Source organism: Rattus norvegicus, chromosome 17 (assembly GCF_036323735.1).
Source record: "Rattus norvegicus strain BN/NHsdMcwi chromosome 17, GRCr8, whole genome shotgun sequence".
Classification (NCBI taxonomy): domain Eukaryota; kingdom Metazoa; phylum Chordata; class Mammalia; order Rodentia; family Muridae; genus Rattus; species Rattus norvegicus.
The window spans coordinates 24,898,301-24,920,637 of record NC_086035.1 but is presented as its reverse complement, the minus strand read 5'-3'; the positions used below and the strand labels follow the sequence as shown (position 1 = coordinate 24,920,637).

Below are 22,337 nucleotides of genomic sequence, written 5' to 3'. Positions count from 1 at the left end.
CACACACACACAGACACACACACACAATACACACACACATCCACACACACACAGACACACAGACACACACACACACAGAGACACACACACAGACACACACACACAGAGACACACACAGAGACACACACACAAACACACACACACACAGACACACACACACACACACACACACACTGATGAATAAAGGATGAGAACAGACCCGATAATACACAATAAAGGATTGTCCAACATTAAGTAAATAAGGGACTTCTGACAGATGCTACAATGTGCATGAGCCTTGAGAACAATTAAAGTAAAATAATCCAGTCACAAAAGGACAGAAACTACGGGATTCAGCTACGTGGCCTTTATATTACAATTAAAGTCAGGAGAAGCAAATATTGAATGGTGTCCAAAAAGCGATCCTTTCCTGTTGGACAATGGGTCACAGTTTAGGCTTTCAAAGACGAAACATTCCTGAGATCAGATGACCAGCAATGTGAATACAGACATCACTAAGCCACACACTTACGTCATGAACTAGAGGAAGAAACAATTGGACACAGTAAATTTAATTTTTCTAGAACAAGTTGAAAATTTAAAGTATATTCTGTCTTATCTCGCCAGCCCACAATATCATATATTCTTAAGAGTAGGGTTTTTTATTGGCACCAGTGAGATAGCTTGGCGGGTAAGGGAGTTTGATAACAAACTTGACAACCTGAGATTTGTCCCTGGAACCCACATGGTAGAACAAATCAGTTAACTCCCAAAAGGTGTTTTGACGACCACCATACATATATGTACACACACACACACACACACACACACACACACACACACACTCACACCAAAAGTGACAAAAATTAAGTTTATCTGTTATTTAAAATGAACTAAATCATTTATATGCCATTAAAATATCATTAATTTCATATATCACCAGTGTACACAAATAAAGTCAAAATAATTTATTATTTAACAGAACAGTGTAGAATCCATGGGCACATTTGAAAGATTTTATTTAACAAAGCTCACCACTGTCTGAAGACTGTCAGATACAATGACACACATGCCATGGGCAGAGAAGGTAAGTCATGGAAACATGAATTTGACATCATAATATCAACAGATAGGGACAAGGCAGTGACCTCTTGGTCTTCAGAGAGTAACGAGGCATCAATGCTGACACTGACAGTTCCCTGAGTGTTTTTCATGGAGAGGTGGACTGCCACCCACTTTTGTACTGAGCATGCCTTTCAATCACACACATGAAGAACAGTGAAGAAACAGCACACACACACACACACACACACACACACACACACACACACACACACACACATGCTTGCACCCTTCAGGGGACCTTGGTTACACACAGAGATACTGTCAGGGTTGAAGTCTCTTAGAAGAGTACCCCAGAATACCTTACTCCTTTTCCACCGTGGGAAATGAAACACAGACCTTGCTACACCACTCAAAGCAAAAAATATCCTGTACATGATCTCTTCTGCTAATTATTCCATCGCTGTTTTGCCTCTTCAAAGAAAGGAGAAATCAGATGCAGGTTTCATGTTGTGTTGTTTGCAGAAAGCTGGAAAACTCCAAATGGTGCAAAAGCAGAAAGGATGCAAGGTTATTGGATGAGTGAAATTTTCCACTGTTCTTCTCACATGTTGATGTTAATGACTAAACAGTTTGAGTCCTTGTGCACAGAAACTGCCCCAAAGCCACACTCATGGTTAGCTTCATGAATTAAGTACTCCCACCCCTACTTAGAAACAAATCTCTGCTTGTCAGCCATCTGATTGAGAAAAAAGACAACCCAGGTTACATTAACTACATTCACATGCCACTCAAAACAAATGTTTGTTCTGCATTAATACAAATCAATATTAGTCTCCTTTTGTTTAATGATGGTAACCCCACGTGTGGGTTCAAAGAATTTAGGAGAAGTTAATAATCCGATGCTTAACATTTATATGCCTAGAAATTTGATATTAAGGAAAGAGCTGGTGATGCTATGTAATTCTAAATAAAATAGGAATTAAAATGTATTAGAGAGGCTAGTGAGGCATAGTCTAATAAATGATGCTATATTACAATATACGGCAGCTCATGCCTTATAATCATGTAAAGTCTGCACCCGAGTCCCATGTAGAGTTAGATAGAATTACATCTACCATTGTGTCTCCAGAGACCTGTTCTCAGTTGACTTGCCATAGCCTCTTTGTTGGACCCGTGACCATGTAACGCACAATTACAAGATGCCCTGTCCTTGACCACTATTCCCATCAACATTTCCATGATTCTCCCCAGTTATGTACAGAGTCTGAGCACCCAGAGGACAATAAATGGCATCCACCACTGGGGTACACTACGTAATACGTAGAGTGTGAATTGATTTGTTGGTGATGAAGAAGTCACGGAGCACACAGATCCCTGGAAAATCACACTGATGTCAGCAACCCCTCCTTGCTTCATGCGGACGGTGCTCCCATTGCTCAGGAGGGAGCTGCTAAAGGGAGCGAGGAATAAGGCGGCCAACCAGTCTTCAGCTCTTAAATGAAACCTATGCCTCCGAACTTTAGCCACATTTCTTATGACACCCATGTATCTCCCTTGCATGCCCAACCTTTATAGAGACCTGAAATGAAGCAAGATTTCTACAATTCATCAGTGTAATAGTAATAATAAAATAAAAAACATTAGAGGAGGAAAAGCATGGAACGTGTTCTTAAACTCTCCTCTGTAGTGAGCATAAACCCTAAGGAGTTGGTGAACTATAAAGATTCATCAGCTGGCCATGATAGCCGTTATTTTAAAACCAGAACTAATAGATGGCATTAAAATTTCCAGTCCTTTCTGAAACAACTAAACAAAATCCACATGTGACATTTAAAAAAATTTAATGATTGCAGATAAATACTTATTTCATTGGGTCATTTTTAATTTTACCACTATTGATCAAGAGGTTGTTTTTCTATTTGTGGGGATGTGCCTTTATGTATTTGTGTGTGGCTGTCGGGGCGTGTGAGGGTCACAGGCTTTCCTGCGTGTCAATTCTCATCTTCCGCCTTATTTGAAGTAGGACGTCTTATTTTTCTACCTTGTGTACACCAGTCTAACTGACCTACGAGGTTAAAGGTTCTGCTGTATCTGTCTCCTCTCTCATCCCAGGCATGCTGAGATCACAGATGCATGGGACTGAACCTGACTTAATATGACTTCTGAGGATCCAAACGAAGGTTCAGATGCCACTTATGAGTTCTTTATCAACTGAGTGATTCCTCTAGTCCCATTGTCATCTGTCATTTTTTGAAAAATCAAATATGCTCAATGATTCTGAGTCTTTCTGAGACTTATTATTCAGTATTTCAAGGAGCCATCCAAAGGAAGATATTTAAAGATGTCAAATTGAAATAAATAAAATGAAGGCAGGAAAGAACATGCAGAAGTCACGTCTAAGTGTCTCCAGTGATACAGAACCAGAACTAAAGCACAAGTCAGTTACATGATTTGCTCAAGGTAACGTGGCCGGCAGCCAAGAATATTCTTTGTGTGTTCCTGTCTTCCCATCAGGGCTTTTCCCCCATCACCTATTGAATGAGCTTATCACAGAAAAGTCAAGATCAAGAGACACCGGAAGTCTTTCTGCAGCTTGCCCTGTTACCTGAAAGGAGGGATTCTTCTTTTGCAGAATTCTGGTGACTCCTAGATCATCACTGAATGTGTATATGTGTATGTCACGCCAGGCCCTATGATATGGAGATATATATATTCACCTACCTTAAGTCCCATCTGTCATTGTGAAAAATTATATGACAGTGGTGAATTAAGCAGCAAAAGAAAATTTAATTGCAGCTTAAAATAAGACTATTGTAAATTATTTGAAATGGGTCCATTGTAATTACAAGGGTCTTCAAAGATTGGAAGAAGACAGCCAAGGAGACAGAGAGAGAACCAGGGGGACAGCCAACAACAGGGCAGCATGTAAAACCTTGGTCTGAATTTGTAGCCTATGTAGATGACCAAGCAATTAAGACTAATTATAGAGTGGGGGAAAGAACAAGGAAGCATTGTCCCTTGGCACCTCTAGAAAACTCTTCATTTCTACCAGAAACAGACTTCTGACCTCCAGAAGTGCAAAATTAGAACTCTTTGTTGCTCTAAGTCACAGGTATACATAATTTGTCGCAGCAGCAATGGAATATGAAGGTCGTTTCAAGGAGTACACGGTGAGAGGCCTTGCCATCTACTCATTGGATTCTAGGTCCATTAACAGACACAGACTTTTGCAAAGCACCAATGCGTGGGACTGAGCCACTGTGTACGTGCTTTGATGATACAATGCTATGAGGAAACGGCAAATTCCCATGTCAACCTGAATCAGAGTGAACTTCTCTGAGTTCTCCAAAATGAAGAGAAGTTATGAAAGCAGCAGTGGAGGCAACAAGGCACAGCCCCTCTCACCCCTTCCACGGTTCTCAGAAGATTAAAGTCTATTCCTTTTAACTGACAATAGATTTAATCTACCTTATTTATTTTAACAACTTATTATTATTATTATTATTATTATTATTGTGTGTGTGTGTGTGTGTGTGTGTGTGTGTGTGTGTGTGACAACATGTGTATGGGACTCATATAACAATTTTGTAAAACTTACTTTCTCCTTCCATTTTTGTGAGTTCTGGGAATTTGACTCAGGTCACCAGGCTTCTGTGGAAAGTGCCTTTACCCACAAAGCCATCTCACTGGACCATCATCTTATTTTTGGATATGAGAACCTTTCACCAAACCTGGAACACATTCTTTTGTCTAGACTGAATGGCCAGTGAGCCTGGGAAAGCCAACTGTCGTAACATCCTTATATCTGGAGCTATAGGGACCCTTCATTTCTGCTTTTATGTAGGTGTTTGAGACTCAGAGCCTGGTGCTAACATGGCAAACGCTTTGCACAATGAGTCATCTCCTTAGTACCAAAGGAAAAAATTCTAATATTTCATCTGATAATGGGTGAGAAATTCAGCCATCTGTGGATATAAAGGTAAGTATTCAGCATACATTTAGGAATAATATTTATGTAGGAAACTCACATCAGTGCATTCTCCTCTAGGGTCAATGACCAATGACTAGAGAGTCATGGGTAGTTAACTACGTTTGCAGTACCGGATATGACTGTGGAGCAGACCTAAAGTCCAAGTAGAAAGTTATTGGTTGCCCCCAAGATAAAAGTGCCACTGTTGCTCCATTGGGGATATCTTACAACATCTGCCATTGTGTTTCTTGGGCTATACAGATGGGTGGGACTATCAACTGTTCCTCTTTCTTGGCAGCTTTTAGAGCACCTTCCAAGACTGTGAGAATTAGACCTCAGACACAAGGCTTCAAGATCAGTTCCAGTTTGATTCCTCCAAGGTCATGTCCAAAGTGGATGGTGTCATCAGGAATCAGATCTTACTATCAAGTTCTGGGAGGCAAGCGAAGGCAACAGTATTAGTCTGTCTTCTTGGAGGGTATGAGGGCAGCCGAGAGATATTATCTTCTAGACATGATAAGGAAACTAAACCCTAAAAGTCCCAATGCTATGATTGCATAAACAAGAACTGCATAATGAAATAACCAGGTTCGATGCCAATGTGGATAGTAAATTTCACAAGGCCCCACCTCTACTAGATAAGAGGTATCAGTAGTCAATGGTTGTTGGAAGAGAAAAAAAAATCTCTTTTCCCCAAGGATAAGGCCTTACTCTCTAAACACCTATATGTACAAGCAACATTAAATGGATTCAGTAGGATATAATATAATATATATGTATATATACATATATACATATATTGGGTCAATAATTTCATTACGTTGAGTGATAGTGCTCTCCCCAAGAGTCACAGACTGTATACCAGTACTGCGTATGGGAAACATTCAGTCTAGTCAGCAGAGTTCAAGAAAATTCTCAAACAAGATAGACTAATGTTGTTGGTCTCTGTTGTCTTCTAGAACTTGAAGGCAAATCCCTATTATTAAGGACTCCACACATTTTTAACACGGGACTTAGAGGAGTCAAACTGGAACTGGCTAGAAGCTTCCTCATTCAAGACTAGCTTTTGCAGAGTTGGAAGGTGCTCTACCTGCTACGAAGATGGAAGGATACTGGACATATTTAAGGAAAAGACCATGCATTAGTTGGTAAAATCAAAGAAGAGTCTATGAATTTGAGAGGGAGTTGAAGAGGTTACCCAGAAGGAGTTGGAGAGGTGAGAAGTAGGACTGGAAATCATGGGATTACAGCTCTCATATATGAAAGTCCCCACTTCCTCCTGCAAAAGTCAAACCTTCCTAAAACTCACATTTGTCGTGAGCATAGGAAAATCTTTTCCTGGTCACTCATTTAGGCATGCCAAAGGCTGTGAGGATGTCGGTAGGTGAGGAGACTCAGCAAGATGGACGCTTGTAGGGACCTGAGCACTTGAAGGTTTTATTGTCCGTAGGAGGTTTAGATCCAAGGCTCCTAGAATGTCCAAAATCTTTACTCACAGTTTGGGAGTTTTATAGCCTGATATGAAAGTATCAACAAGGCCACATGTCCTCAGAAGATTCTGAGCCAGCCTTCCCCCAAACACCTAGCAGAGTTTTAAAATCAAATGGTGTTCCGGTCCACATAAAGCTCTGCCTCCATTAGCTAGCGTATCCTTTAATATACCCTTTTCAATATTCAAATAGCCCAGCCCCTCTCCTCATCTTTTCCTGGTGCCTAAGACATTTGAAAACTACCTTGAGGATTTTCTAAAGGCCAGTTAAGGGAAACCTAGTGAACCCACGGAGCTGTGTCATTAACCATTTTGACTTGTTGGCATTCTCTGGGTGAGTTCATGGTGATCACATGTTCAAGAGAATGGGGGAAAATATGTGAGGATTAGAAGGTATGTCTTATGAAAGAGGAGGCATTCATTAAAAGTTAATTACTATAAAATTACAATTAGTTACTGGACATTGTATTAATGTTAGTATATTAATTAGCTATGTTAATATATTATTAGCTTTATTTTTAAGCTATTATAATGTGTCTTTTCTACTTTATCTTTCATGTTTCAATAATTTGTATGAATTATATATGTTTTATACAAAGATGTCTTTCTGTACATATATATTTACCTGGGATAAAATCTTTAAGTATTTTTGTTTTAACTTTCAGAAGGCTGATGGAAGGAACAATTTCCTGTTTATTGCAATGTGACCATTTTTAAACTGGAACATTCTCCCTAAAATTGTGCCTCCTTGGCCAATTCGGATATTCTGCATTTAATATAACACACTGCACTTTTAACAGGTTTAATTCAATTTACAACAAATGCTTCTAATTAAGTTAAAAGATCTTTGAAAATTGCTAAATCTTAGGGGTAATATTACCACCACTGACACTGAAATAATTGATCTTTCCCACTGAGGCACAAAAGTATGAATGTTCTAATGAGAAAACAGGAATTGAAGTCTATCGAAAGAGTCCAAGGAGACCTCCAAGCTCTTTAGGCTGCTATTTCCAGTGACAGCCTCTGAATGTGAGTGGGAAACTTTGGAGACAGGGACGGAGGCATGAAAGGCAAATTGAGATCCAACTTCAAGACGAAGTCAGAGTTAAAGCCAAGGTGACCAAAACCTGTTTTGCATTTTTGCAAAATAATCTACTTTTGTTCAATACACTGTGGTTAGGATTTAGAAGGTTAATTTTTGCCTCCACAGTTGATATTTTCTTCAGCACTTTGTGATAATTAATACAGTTGCAATATCAGGAGTCATCTATTTCTCCATGAAGAATTTCCCCAGTGGCTAAGATGGGGAGGTCCAGTGCTTCATGACAACTAAAATGTCTGGAAACCATGATAGTCCTTATTCCTGCCTAGACTGTGACACCCGAAGTGGAAGCAGAAGCTATGGCTTCTGCAGTTACCATAACTTACCTAGAAAGCCATTTAGTGCTGCTGCCATCTATGAGTAGGAAAGGGAGCATTTACCTTCCTGCTCTTTTCCTGGCCTAATCAGTTACAGTGTTTACAAAGTACTTCATAAGAGAAGCTGGCAAATACTTCATGCATAATGGAAGTTTTATTAATAATTTGAGCGATAATCTAAAAGCCGTTAGCTCTGAAAACAATTCTGCTGATAGGCATCACGATCACGCACCGGCAAAGCAGTACAAGGAAAACAAAACAGCATACAGAGCACAGGACGGTCTTCCCGGCATGTGTAAGACTCCTAAGCTAAGGAGGGAGGAGACAGAGTCCCTTGATGGCTGAGAGATGAGAGCCCAGACTGAAACCTGGATCTTCCCATTACCAGTTTCAAACTCTTTTGTGAGCCATCTAGTCTGGGAACCCTAGATGGTTCCTTCCCAAAACAGGCGATTACTTGGCTCATCTCTTGAAGCTATTAGGACCAAGGAAGAGAGTGAGTTAGAGTCATAGGAAGGGATGTCAATCTTGAAAGAAGGATCGCTCCAGATATAAACATAGGGAGCACTGAGTAGATAGGGAATACACTTCCACGCCCCAAGGTGAGATTTGAGTTCTCTATCTAGGCAACATAGGTGTAGCAGAAACACTCAGACATTCACATTGAAAAGGGAACAGAGAAGGTTGCATTTTCTTTTGAATCTTTCCTAGAAACAACGTTGCAGGTTGCCTGTACTGGATGAACAAGTATTGTGCTCTTAAAAATCCAAAATTGTAAAGGTGACCCAAATCACAGGAAACAGCAGATATTTTGAAAGTGGGGGAGGAAACTGGGCCAAATATGCCCACACTGTGTGTATGAGTTTAAATAAAGATCTGTAAACTATTTTCATATGTGTACATGAGCACCTCGTGTGTACATCGGCATGGATGTGGAGGTTAGAGGACAACCTATGGGAGTCAGATCACCTCTACCACCCTGTAGGGGTTGGGGATCAAACTTAGATCTTCAGACTTAGACACAGATGTCTACTGACCCATGTCGCCAGGCTTCAAGCATGTAGTGCAACAGTCAAATTTGAAGGATCTAGTTTCATTATCTCGCAAAATGTACATGTGAAACACACTGGATCTCATGTGCCCGCAGGTCAACAAAGGTGTCTAGCGCAGATACAGCTCGTGTTAGACTCAATGTTAAGAAGTCTGGGATATGGCCTTTTTGTCCTATTAATGTCAGAATCAAGGGGTCACTCAGAGATCTGCTCAGAAAAGCAAGTTCAAATCAATTCAGACTATGTGAGTTTAAAATGCACCAGGAATGAGTTTTTCTTGCATATAGAGAGAATACATGCAGATGTATTTGCTATTGAATCCCAGCACCAATAGTAAATCTCTACCATAATTGTAAAAGTGAATTTCAATCCAGATGGCATTGTCTCCAGGTTCAAGTCCATTACAGACTAGTTCTGTCCATCTAAGTAACATGGTCAACATCTGGAAAATAAGCCTGTAAAACAGTACATATTCCAGTGGACACTGGATGGAGAAATTAAAAATCAGATACATATAAAGTGATTAATAATGAGTATCTCATGTTAACTCTTCAAACAATATTAGCCAATAGAATTACTTTATCAGTTTTGTGAAAATGTCATGATATTTTCTCATCAAATAATAAAACAAATAACTCAAATTGCACTCTTATCTCTGCATACAGAGATGTGCCTTTCTATAGAAATAATATCTAAATCCTTCCTAGTATGTCAAGAGAAGTTTTTAACAGCTATTAATTTGTACCTCCCTTTTAATTCCAAATAAGGACCTAAACTGGAGGAAAAACACGCCTTCATCATTCAGCGCAACAAACACAGAATATAAAATATTAATTCTTTTTCTTTCCAATGTAATCCTGAGTCATTTTATTTAGTCACCTATTATAAAAAGTAATTTGTGTTGATGGCTCTGAGGAAATCTAGAAATTAAAGAGCTAATTAAATTTGTTCTGAGTGATTTTTGAGTCTCTGTGTCAATAAGTACACACAGAGGCATACAATCAGACAGCCTTTTATTGCGGGGTGTATCAGGATGGTGGCTGGCCCTTTAACCTGAAACAACAAACCTAACCATTAAGCCACAGAGGAACCGCAGACCATGCAGCCCCTAGACCAGGGATAGAAGAATGTCAGACATGGGGATAGAGATGGTAAAGCCATGTGATCAGAAACCCCTTTCCTAAAAATCTTCCCCAGAAGGATTTTGGTGAGGTTTACTTTCATCAGTCAAAACATATATCCCTATAAAACATTTAAATTTACATCAAAGTATCCCACTTTTATGAAATACTTTGCTGCATATTGTTATGAAAAGTTTATAGATCTGGGGATGTAGCTCCTTAGCTGAGTCTGTGACAACTGTGAAGTATTGTGAAACTGTTGGTCTAGAGGTCTGATGTGACCCCATATTGACTGCGTCGTAAAGTTTGATGCCCTGAGTTTGGGGTCCTTACAGAGAGAGATGGTTTCTCTTCTGGAAACAAGGGCCTCAGGAATTATACAGAATTGGGATTGTGTAATTAAAATATCCAGTTTTTGCATGAGGAGACTCAAATGGAACCCAAATGCTGGGAGGACCATTTTTCTTCTTCCTGTGGTCAAATGCTTAGGTACTCCCCATTACTCCAGGGCCACATTCTGAAGCCGGTCCTCTTAGCCATCTTTCTAAGAGCTTGCCCCATCAGTATCTTGAGTAAGAGCTTCTTGATGTACGAAATAGGTCAGGACTGATGGATTTGCAATCCACTGTTGTGTCTTCCTTCTGACATAATGAGACCTTTCTGCCTTCTGAGTCCGTGGCAATGGATCAAACACTGGAAAGGCTTGTTGAATGATCCTGACCATGGCTGTGTCAATATTAAATGCAAAACTATATCTGGAATGTGTGTTGAACCTAGTCAAACTGAACTGCTGTTTTTTCCTAGGGGTATCGGGGGATGGGAGGGTCCAGTGTAGGGAAGAAGGGCTCTGGCAGATCTTGACGTATGCTAGCCTGGGAGAGCAGTTATGTCAATGGGTCATGGGTGAGACATTTGGGAGTGGTAGATAATGCAATAATGCACATGTTAATGAATGGTAGTCTTTAGAGTTAAGCTTGAGTGGGGGTCCACCTATGCCCATGGAGCTATTTAATCTCTGGGGGCCACATAGCTGGCACTAGTGATAGAAAATGGCTTCTGTTAAATAATAACTTTGTCGCCTTGGTTTTTTAGTGCTTCTCTCCAGCCTGCCTCTCAACATTGTTTTGTTTTTTGGCTTTGGTTTCGGTTCTTTGCCAAGGCAATGCAGCAGCTCCATTTTATCCACAATCTTTCACTACAGTTTCTCCCAAAGTCTATATATCATGGTTAAAATTATTAAGTGGGAAATCCCAGAAATAAACCACTCATAAGTTCTAAATTGTATATCACAGTAACTCAAAAATCTCTTTCACGTTGCTGCTCCCGGGGGATGAGCTTCATGCCTGCATCCAGTGTATCCATACTGTATACATTACTTTTTGTTAGTCGTTCAGAATGTCTTAGTTACCAGACCCTAACACAGTCACTGTGCTTGTGTTCCAGTGACCCTTGTTTTACCAATGGTCCAAATAGCACTCGTGATGTCAGTGGTTTTCTCGCAGTATATTGTTATTCTCCTATTTTATCAACATTGTAATGTCTAGGGTTCATGGATCCACTAATTGTCTGGGGGACACCTCTTTAGTAGAATGGAAGCCATTTCACAAACCTGTTGACACTTTGAATCCCTCAAACTAAATCTACATTCTAGTTCCCCAAATTCCTTGTACTGCATCTTTTCTTTTACTGGCCCTTAAATGGGGCTGCCAGGTTATTTGCCCCTACCAGGAGCCTCCGTGAAATGTACTGGCCACCTATTCTCAACTGAAACACAGTGCCATTTGTCCCCCTGGAAGGACCAGCCAGTGGACAGCTTCCTGCTGGGCTCCAGTCATCCGGGCTTCTGCACTTTCCTCTTCCATCAGCTGCTCAGAGAGGCCCCTGTGTTGATATAAGGATAAGCCCAGAGAAAGATGCCACATTAAATGGCATGGGTTCTTATTATGTGTTCATGCAACCTACTTTAAAAAAATATGAAGACCATCTTCAAAAGAAAAGAAGAAGAAGAAGAAGAAGAAGAAGAAGAAGAAGAAGAAGAAGAAGAAGAAGAAGAAGAAGAAGAAGAAGAGGGGGAGGAGGAGGGGGAGGAGGAGGAGGAGGAGGAGGAGGAAGAGGAGGAGGAAGAAGAAGAAGAAGAAGAAGAAGAAGAAGAAGAAGAAGAAGAAGAAGAAGAAGAAGAAGAAGAAGAGGAAGAGGAAGAGGAAGAGGAAGAGGAAGAAGAGGAAGATGAGGAAGAAGAGGAAGAAGAGGAAGAAGAGGAAGAAGAGGAAGAAGAGGAAGAAGAGGAAGAAGAGGAAGAGGAAGAAGAAAGAAAGAAAGAAAGAAAGAAAGAAAGAAAGAAAGAAAGAAAGAAAGAGAGAAAGAGAGAAAGACAGACAGACAGACAGACAGACAGACAGACAGAAGGTTTCCTAGTAGTTTATCATGGGAAGATGCAGGTGTCCAGCTCATCAGATTGTATTCACTAAGCACAGACGTTTTGAGTGTCATTTTGTTTTAGTAAAACGTTATATGGAATAAGATGATGTTAGGAAACTAAGTGCTATGAAAATTTTTGAGATATTAATTAAGCTAATGAGGTAGTTAGGGGCTGCCATGTGAGAATGGGAGGCGCTTTTCAAACAAGGCACTACCCGAGGAGACCTGCATTTCCATGTGGGATGAAGAGAAAAGAGAGAGGGGGTCAGACATGGTCTTTAATGTGTCTCCACAGATGTGTTCACCATGCTCCAGTAAAGAGTAGCAAACCCAGGGTCATACAGACAGCTCTGGGTAAACTCATTAGCTAAAAAAAAAAAAAAAGCAAAAGGACATGGATCTATGGATCTGAGAAAGGGACTTGTGGAGGTGAGTAATTGGGGTGAGAGAGATAAAGGAAGTGGAGTGACATTAAAGAGAGTACACTACACACACACACACACACACACACACACACACACTAAATTGTCTAATGAACATAAAGAGATAAAGAGATAGAGTGTGCAAACAGCACTCTTCAACAGGGTATGGCAGGGACGCCTGCGGTCTCACTGGGATGCAGACATGAAAGAATAACTGAAAAATATTTAAATATTGGGGTTGGCACTATGTGGCTTAGAAGACATAAGATATGTAGTACACATATCATAAATATTGCATGTGGCTTAGAGAGGTAGCTGGAAAATTACCCATCGAAATCATCATCTCAACAAGGCGGAGGTAAGTGTGTATGCGGACGCGCATTGCTTGTGTGAACATGTGTATGCATGTCTATAGGGGCTTGTAAACAAACCACAGTTCCACACGACCACAAGTGGCAAGGGGGCGGGGTGCAATTATGGACAATTCACATGCAAATGCACATAAAATCATGGTAAATATCTGTTGTTATTAGCAATGTTTATTTCCTGTTCTGTTCCTTAAGACATTAGTGACAAAATTCAACATGATGAAAACAGTGTAAAAGGTTATCACATGCACAGATCTTTCAGTGTGCAACTTAGGGGCATAGCATATTAAAGGGAAATAAGGGTATAGAATATTAAAAAAAATTGATGCCTTTGAAATGAGGGGGGATGGGATAGGAGGTCTGGGGAAGGGGGGTAACATCTGAAATGCAACTAAATAAAATAAGCAATTAAAAAAAGAGGACATCAAAAATGAGCTCCGAGGGAAAACATATGGTGCTAAATAGGAAAAGTGAAAAATTTTTTGAATTAAGATTTCCAAAATGATGGTGCAGTTTGTATAATCCTTATACAAAGTAAAAACAATCAAATTTAACCTTAGGCTTAAATTTCACCCTGGACATTTGAACACAAATCTTACAAAACCAAGATGATCAACATCGTCCTTCACTGTAAGTGGGAGATAATATAAGAATATACTATAGGATATACTATAGGAATATACTATAGGAATATACTATAGGATATACTATAGGATGTACTATAGGAATATACTATAGGATATATTATTGGAATATACTATAGGATATACTATAGGATATACTATAGGATATACTATAGGACTATACCATAGGATGTACTATAGGACTATACTATAGGAATGTACTATAGGACTATACTATAGGAATATACTATAGGATATACTATAGGAATATATTATAGGAATATACTATAGGATGTATTATAGGAATATACTATAGGATGTACTATAGGAATATACTATAGGATGTATTATAGGAATATACTATAGGATATATTATAGGAATATACTATAGGATATACTATAAGAATATACTATAGGAATATATTATAGGATATACTATAGGATATACTATAAGAATATACTATAAGAATATACTATAGGATATACTATAGGAATATACTATAGGATATATTATAGGAATATACTATAGGATATACTATAGGAATAGGACCTGAGATACCTAAACCCCATCTTTTAGTACTTTTGAGCCCATCTGAAATCAATACTTATTTTCTTATTTATATCGCATTTTAAAGATTTACTGTATTTTTAATTCTGTGTGTGTTAGAAAGAAAAAGAAAACACACACACACACGCACATGCAGTCTTTGTGCATGAGAGTACAGGTGCTAACAGAGACAAGATGTTGGAGTGTCTGGAACTGAAGATGTTATGAGCCACCCAACAGGGGTTTGGGGAACCTAACTCTGGTCCTTTTCAAGAGTAGTATGTGCTATGCACTGCACTATTGAACCATCTCTCCAGTTCCCATCACATTGTTTTAAAAATAATTCATAATCAAGATGAGTGGGGTGCCACAGACCCATAACCCCAGCACTTGCGAAGTGGAGGCAAGGAGATCACAATTCCAAAGTCATTCTCAGCTACACAGGGGGTTCAAGAACAGGCTGGGCTGCATGGGATTCTATCTCAAAAAGGAGGCCCTGAAGAGATGGCTACTTGGGTAAAGGGCTGCCATGGAAACCTAAGGACCTGATCTCAGACCATAAGAACCCATATAAAAGTTAGACACAGTAGCATGCATGTGTGTAATTCCATAGCTACTACAGAGAGATGGTAGGTAGAAAAAAGGGAATCTCCAGAAACTCATGGACCAGTTAGCCTTGTATTTTCAGTCATGAGCAAGAGATCCTGTTTCAAACAAGCTAGAAGGTAAGAAGAAGAACACAGTTGTCCCCTGACCTCTGCACGTGCATTATGGCCTGTCATGTATATCTACAAATGCATGCATGTGAAATAAATAACTAATCAATGTATTTCAATAATTGTAACAATAATAGAGAAGGACCCAAAACTGTTCGTATTCTTGAATCATATTTTAGGCATTAGCAAAGCCTATAAAACTCTTCTCTTTTTTTTTCCTTTAAAATTGTTGTCACAGAGTTTTCACTTATTTTTTTTCGGAAGGAATCAGAGAACAAGAGAGGGCAGATTGCCAAGCCTGAGACTAGCAATGTCCTTGAAGACAGCCTAAACCAAAATAAACACAAAAACAAACATGTCTACAATTAAAAGACAGTAACACTCATTATAATTACCTCTCTCAGGAAGTGAAGATGTTTTCAGTTAACTGAATGGGTGACAATTACTTGGATTATTGTCATACTTAAAATGTCAGTGTTAAATGATTGCTTTAAGCACATAATAATAAATTCTGCATTCTTAAGTGGCAAACACAAGAAAGCCAAATATAGATGATGTTTTTCCTGGAAGCAAAATTAAACATTAACAAAAACCTGCAGCATGCATTTGGAAAGACAGGAACAAAAGGGGATTGGCTGTGGATGCTCAAACACGGATCTGGTGTGTACCACTTTGATTAGGACAAGGAACAGGTCAAGATGGAGAGAGAGAAAAAAGTCTGTTCAGGGGTGTGCCCACCTGTTCAGAAGTAAATACATAAGGAAAAATGACTACAGAGAATTCTCTGGAACCTTAAAGACCTCTTACTGGAAATCTGGGTTAATTATAGCGTTTATGAAAATAGCGCTGGTTAATTTCACACCTGCGATTAAATCCGACATGATTTCCTGAGATATGTTATGATCACACTGGAGTTCTGCAGTCTGTCTTTCCCCCTTCATCAGTGTTAATTGTACAGGATTAACAGAGGACAAGCATTGTTTGCTTCTGCTGCTGCTGCCGGTAGCATGTGGCAGCATCTTCCCTTGGAGGTTCCTTCTTTAGATTCCTAAGTCCCCATACAGGAGCCTCACATCCCATGGCTCAGCTGGGGCAGCTCTCCCATTCTGGAAGCCACGGCATTTGGAATTTAGCACCTCTGTGAAGGATGTAATGTCTATGCGCCAAATGGTAAGAAGGGACCATTCTCTTTTCAAGTCAGAAATCGATTGGATATATAGAGCATTCTTTTGTTCATCACGTAGAATTCAACCAACACCCTGGTAGGCATAGAAAGCAATGAGGCAAAAGTGAACACCTAGTTCTCGGTGTCTGTGGATTTGATCTTTTGTGGTTGTCACGAAATCTTTATGATGTTTACACTGAGCATGTGCGAGCTCATTATTCACGCTGGAACTGTCCTCACAACATAAAGTTCTGCTATGTAAAAATATAAGCCACCTATTGGAGTGAGGGCTCAACCATTAAGAAAGCTGGCTGCTCCTCCAGAGGACCCAGGTTCGATTCCAAGCACCCACATGGAAACTTACAAAAATATAAGCCACCTAGAGATGATGAAAGATCTTAGTGGAGGGTCCCCAGACACATACAAATGCTATTTTTAAAATTCCTTAAATAAACAGGGCTTTTGACATCCACAAGGGTTCTGGAGAATCTTCTGACAAAAAATCGTTCTCTCTGCTATGACATAGTGTCTCCTGGAAACGACATGGAAGCTACATCCAAAATAACCTAACAGTATGGCTGCCTAAACAGGACCTAACAATAACAACATCCATTGTTATACTAACTCAGAAGGGAACTTTTCCTGAGGTCCCACCCCTAAGCAAAGAATTCTCTAGAAGTAAAGACTGCGGAGAGGGGCAGAATTAGACTTCTCAAGAATGATGTTCCTAATTTGGAATCTAACACCCAGTGGTCGGCCTTGAAGTGAGATCTATGTAAGCAACACAAAGCAGACTTAGCGGGTTTATTTCTGTGTTGATGCATGCATGCATTTGCTGCAATGGTAATAAAGGGGCACTAATCTGAGAGGGAGCGAGGCAGGGATATGAGAGGGGCCAGAAGGAAAAGAGGGGATGGGGAAATAATTCAATTTTAATTAAAAATATAAAACTAGTCAAAGAAGACATTTCTCAATGGTAGGATTTTGGCTGGTAATAAAAGAGTAGCCATTTGACTACTATGACAGTAGAAAAAGAAACACAAAAGAAGGAAGTGGTTTTAGCCATGTGCATTCTACAGCAGGCACATGACCCACGACTGTGTTGAGTACGGGTAGGTGACAATATCAAGTGTTTATGTCAAAAAGTCAGACAGTCCAGGTGAAGTAACAGACTCTTCCAGATGCCTTCTGTTTTTGTTGGTGGTGTTGATGATGATGATGATGATGATGTTTTGGTTTGGTTTTGGTATCATAGACAGAAATAATATCTCCTCCAAAGAGACTTTGAACATTAGGTTAATTTTTCAAAGACCTATTAGGACCTGATTGTTAATATTCCAAATTACATACTTCTCAAAGGAGAGGGACTTAGTTTAAACTGTTTAATTTAAAATTTCATATTGGGACTTTCACAACTCTTCCTGTTCCACAAGAGCTCTGTTCTTTCGCTCTCCTTCTGTCTTAAGCTCTTACCTATAAATCTACAATATACGTCTCTGTAAAACTAAAAAGAATCCTATTGGTTCTACATTGGACCAAATTATTCTGGTGTTTCTCTCTCGGATTTTATGCAGCAAGAAAGTTAACTGTCAAGGGATTCCAAACTTACAGTCTTGAAGGAAAATCCATCTTCTTTTCAAGTTGAAATATTTTTTTGGAGAATTTTGATTTAATAATAAACAAAAATAATCAAAAAAAAATCCCAGCAGGCATGCTAAACAATGAATCCAGAAAGCATTATGTACGTTTAATCATAATCCGGGCCACACACAAATGAACAAATGGTGCCATGCGGCGCCGTCATTCACAGTATTTGGCTAACCTGAAATAATGACTCCCACATTGTGGTAAAGCGTAAATATGTAACGTGCCACCCGCTGTGTGGGTGCCATTTAATGTGACCACAACTTGTTTGTGCTATGTTTCGAAATAGGGAGGAAATGGAAACCATAAATCAAATGGCCTTTGCAAAGGCTTTTCCAATTCTCTGCCTGAGCTGTGGAAAGACTGTGGACTTTAGCTTCAGTCCGGTCAATATGGAGTAGCTGTGTACTTCGGAGCAACAGTGTGCTGGGGGAGCAGCCGTGTCCTGGTGCGCAACCTTGTGCTAGGGATAAACTGTTCTATCTAGACTGCAACTTCATCCACTACTAAAATAGGAAGTCAGACATGACAGTGTTTCCTGAAAGGGAAAATCCGGAAGGAACTGAGCTAAGTTGGCTCAAAGATGTGTCATTAGAGAAGTGAAAATGTAATCGCTACTTGCCCACTCCATAAACGGGACTGAGTGTCTACACAAGTGGTTGTCAGCCTGCGGGTCACGACCCCTATGAAAGTCCCACGACCTTTTCACATGGGTCGCCTAAGACCATAAAAAAAAACACAGATATTTACACTATGATCCATAACGGCGGCAAAATTACAGTTATAAAGTAGCAATGACATAATTTTATGGTTTGGTGTCACCACAACATGAGGAGCTGTGTTAAAGGGCTGCAGCACTGGGAGGGTTGAGAGCCACTGGTCTACAGCAGATAAGGAAGCAGGGAACCCGGCAAACTGACTGAGAGATGCCATCTCAGTGAGGACGGCAATGGTATGTGAGACGCATGGGAAGAGAAGGGGCGGTGGGCGATCCAAACCGCGCTCCCTCACTGGTCATTTGGAGTTTCTCAACTAATGTCTAATCTAGGACAATTTGACAAGTTATCTACCAAATGAGGGGGAGGCTACATCAAATGCTGGCAAAACATCTCAAACATTCCTCAACCTTCCCCTCCAGAAACATCCACAAATAAGTATGCCATTTTTAATTCTTGAGTAGAAAAACAGACAAAACTTAACCCGAACCAAAATGGTTTCCCTATGACTGCAGTGAATAATAATATTGGATGACAGAATCATTAATGCCTTTATTTATACCCGAAGCTTGGATTACTTTAAATGTGTTTGTATAACAAAATTTAAGCTAATTATTGGGGCAACTGAGCTACTATTTCCACTCGATTCAAGCTAGCATTTTAAAATGTCTATCAAGATTCATTTAATTACCATTGTCCCAGGCACTAGGTGAAGGCCAATAAAATATATACAGATATATTCTTCAAAGCAGTGTGCTTTGAAGAATTGCTTTAAGCATCTTTAAGCATTTCAAGGAATTACATGTTTGTTTACTCTTTCTAAAAATTTCACAACTTCGAAGAAATTTTAAGAATTCACTGAAAGGCTCAAGAGTGTCACATGAAAATCTTTTTTTTTTTTTTGGTTCTTTTTTTTTTTTTTTTCGGAGCTGGGGACCGAACCCAGGGCCTTGCGCTTCCTAGGCAAGCGCTCTACCACTGAGCTAAATCCCCAACCCCGTCACATGAAAATCTTAAACAACAAAGTAGTATTACTCCCGGCAAAGGGGAGGTCCAGGGTCTGTTTGAATTTTCTATTTAAAAAAAAAAAAAGAACCAGGAGCTAGTTTGATTATCTTGGTCAGTAAGTCTCTAAATCATTCTTGTCTCTAATCTTCCTCCATTTGTGAAGAGCAGGAAGCCAGGTTCCACTCGGCACAAATGCTTACAAGTGTCTAATTTCCAATCCACTGCTTTCTAGCAACAATTGAAATTAAACGACAGTTAATACAACGCTCCAAAGCATAGTGGTATTGGGAGTTCACTGAAACAAAGACTAAGAATAAAAGCCAGTAACATGTTACTCATCCAGGGTGGTTCACCAGATGACAAGCAGCAGACTTGTCAACTCCAACGTGAGTTACAAAAGTTTGAGATTTGGGAGCAAAAGAAAACTGCTTCGGTCTCAGGGACACTAGCTGGTAATGTCAAATCGCAATTTCAATGAAAGGTGCTTATGACAATATTTTGGTTTTGGGGGGCCCGGAAGTTACACCTTATAGAGGAACTGCATAGAAATCCATTTCGATAAGGAAACTGTTCAAATGTCTACTTGTTGTCCCCTGCGTCTGTGGAGGAATCAAGAACAACATTTGTATTCATCACGTGCTGCTGTCAGGGCTCAAAAAACCAGGGCTCACCTCTCTGAGAATGCCCGCGATGCCCTTGAATGGAAACCTACTTACTCATTAGGCGATGTGATTAAAAATGGGGAGTACCCTATATATTATTGCTACTTCCTGAAGGGGATACATTTGGGGCAGGATTTAGGTCACCTGGAGTTCATGTGTTGGAGGATTGATCTCCAGTATGACAATTTTGAGTGACATGGAGGACTTTAAGAATCAGAGCCTAGTAGGGGGAAGTTGGTAGAGTTGTCCTCAGTAGGAACGGAGGGAGTCTTTATAGGGCCCTTGAAGTCTCGCTATTGAAACAGGCTGTTTTGTAAGAGTAGACCCAACCTGTAAGCTACTCTCCAGCTCTTACGATACCATCTTCTGCTTCCTTGTGTGCTCCGACTGTACACCGCCACACCAGAAGCCAAGCAAGAGAGGACTGATCTTGGCCATTTGCCTTTAAAACTGTGAGTTAATAAAACTCTCTCTTTTATATAGTCGGTATCAGGTATCTTATTAGAGTAGGGAAAAAATGGACAAAGGCCTAGAGCCAACCCTGAAAGCAAAGTAGAAGATAAGGTAACAATTACCGTGACGTCATGGCACAGATTAAAGAAACAAGGCTCACGTTTTCTCAGTGACACCCCCATAATCACTATGAACTCCATGAGTTAAACCCTTCCATAAGTTCTATTAATAATCATTTACGAAAACACCAAAAATGTTTTCTGAATATGAAAAGGTTTCTAAGAATATAAAATGTTGAGATTTAGGTCCCACCTTTTTGAAAACTGTATTAAAATGATAATTTCACTTTTTGTTCCAAGAGTAAAAAGAATAACTTGAACACGAATCTATTTTCGAATATTTTAAATATTTAGATTTTACCTCTATATAGCATGTAATAAATATGGGCTGAAAATAGCAGATTAAGTAAACAAATAACACATTTGGCAGCTGTCCCATTTGCAGTATAAGGTCAAAGTGTGTTTAAAGAACACTTCAAAGATATGGGTAATTTAGGGACCAACTAGTAAACAATGCATAACAAATTACATCAGTAACTAGTTAAAAAGCCCTGTAAAAATAACTTACCCTTTACCCTTACATAATAGGATTAATTAAGAACATCCGAGACATTGAAATGTTGATTTGCAAAAGGCCTTCTTTAAAAAAAAAGAGCTAAATCATTTTCTAGACACCCCTACTCCCAGATCAACTTCTTGTTTAAATTGGATGTTGAAAATGTGATGCTATGCTCTTGAGGAGTTCAAATGAAGGTCATAACCCTTGAACCACAACAGCTCATGACATTGGAGTGAGGAATTTCTTTCTAGGTTTATCTCCCTAAACCCAGGAAAAAAGAATCATCTATGGGGTATCAAGTCCTTAGTATTTTATAGAAAATAGTAAATCGAAAAAGCCTTTAACTACTTCCTTTGACTAAGTAGCTTCTTACTGAGAAGGAATGAGAATATTTTGACTGGAGATTAAATTTAGCAATTTATACAATATTTTAACAGTTGTGAATAAACTGCTCTCCATCTAAAAATAACGTTACTTAAATCATTAACATTATTTTTTCCCTCTTCTATCTGGATGGTTGGACAAAAGAGAACAGTTGCTTCTTAATAAAAATCTTTTCTTAAAAATGTGATTTTTATCAAGTCATTGGACCTATAGCATATGACCCAAAATGTGTAAGTGCCTGAGAATATCCCCATTCTCAGGGGATAAGAAGTAAAAAAGAAATGAGGGCAGGAGTCGATCTGTAATAGAATTATCTAGGAACTATCATTTATTTGAAGACTCTATAGTATATGGAGACAGCGGATAGATGTTTTTTCCTAATGTGACTTAATTCAGCTACTAACTGCTAGCTGAGACTTTACTGTCATTCCAGTGTTGTTTGGAGTGCTATAATAGTAATAATTACATCACAACTGAGACTGAAGGATCTCAGATCTC

General features: G+C 39.4%; 1 protein-coding gene across 1 annotated transcript in view; it reads right to left on the bottom strand.

The window, feature by feature from the left end:
- Ofcc1 (orofacial cleft 1 candidate 1) overlaps positions 1-22,337 on the bottom strand; it is a 306,918-nt gene that overhangs the window by 98,860 nt on the left and 185,721 nt on the right.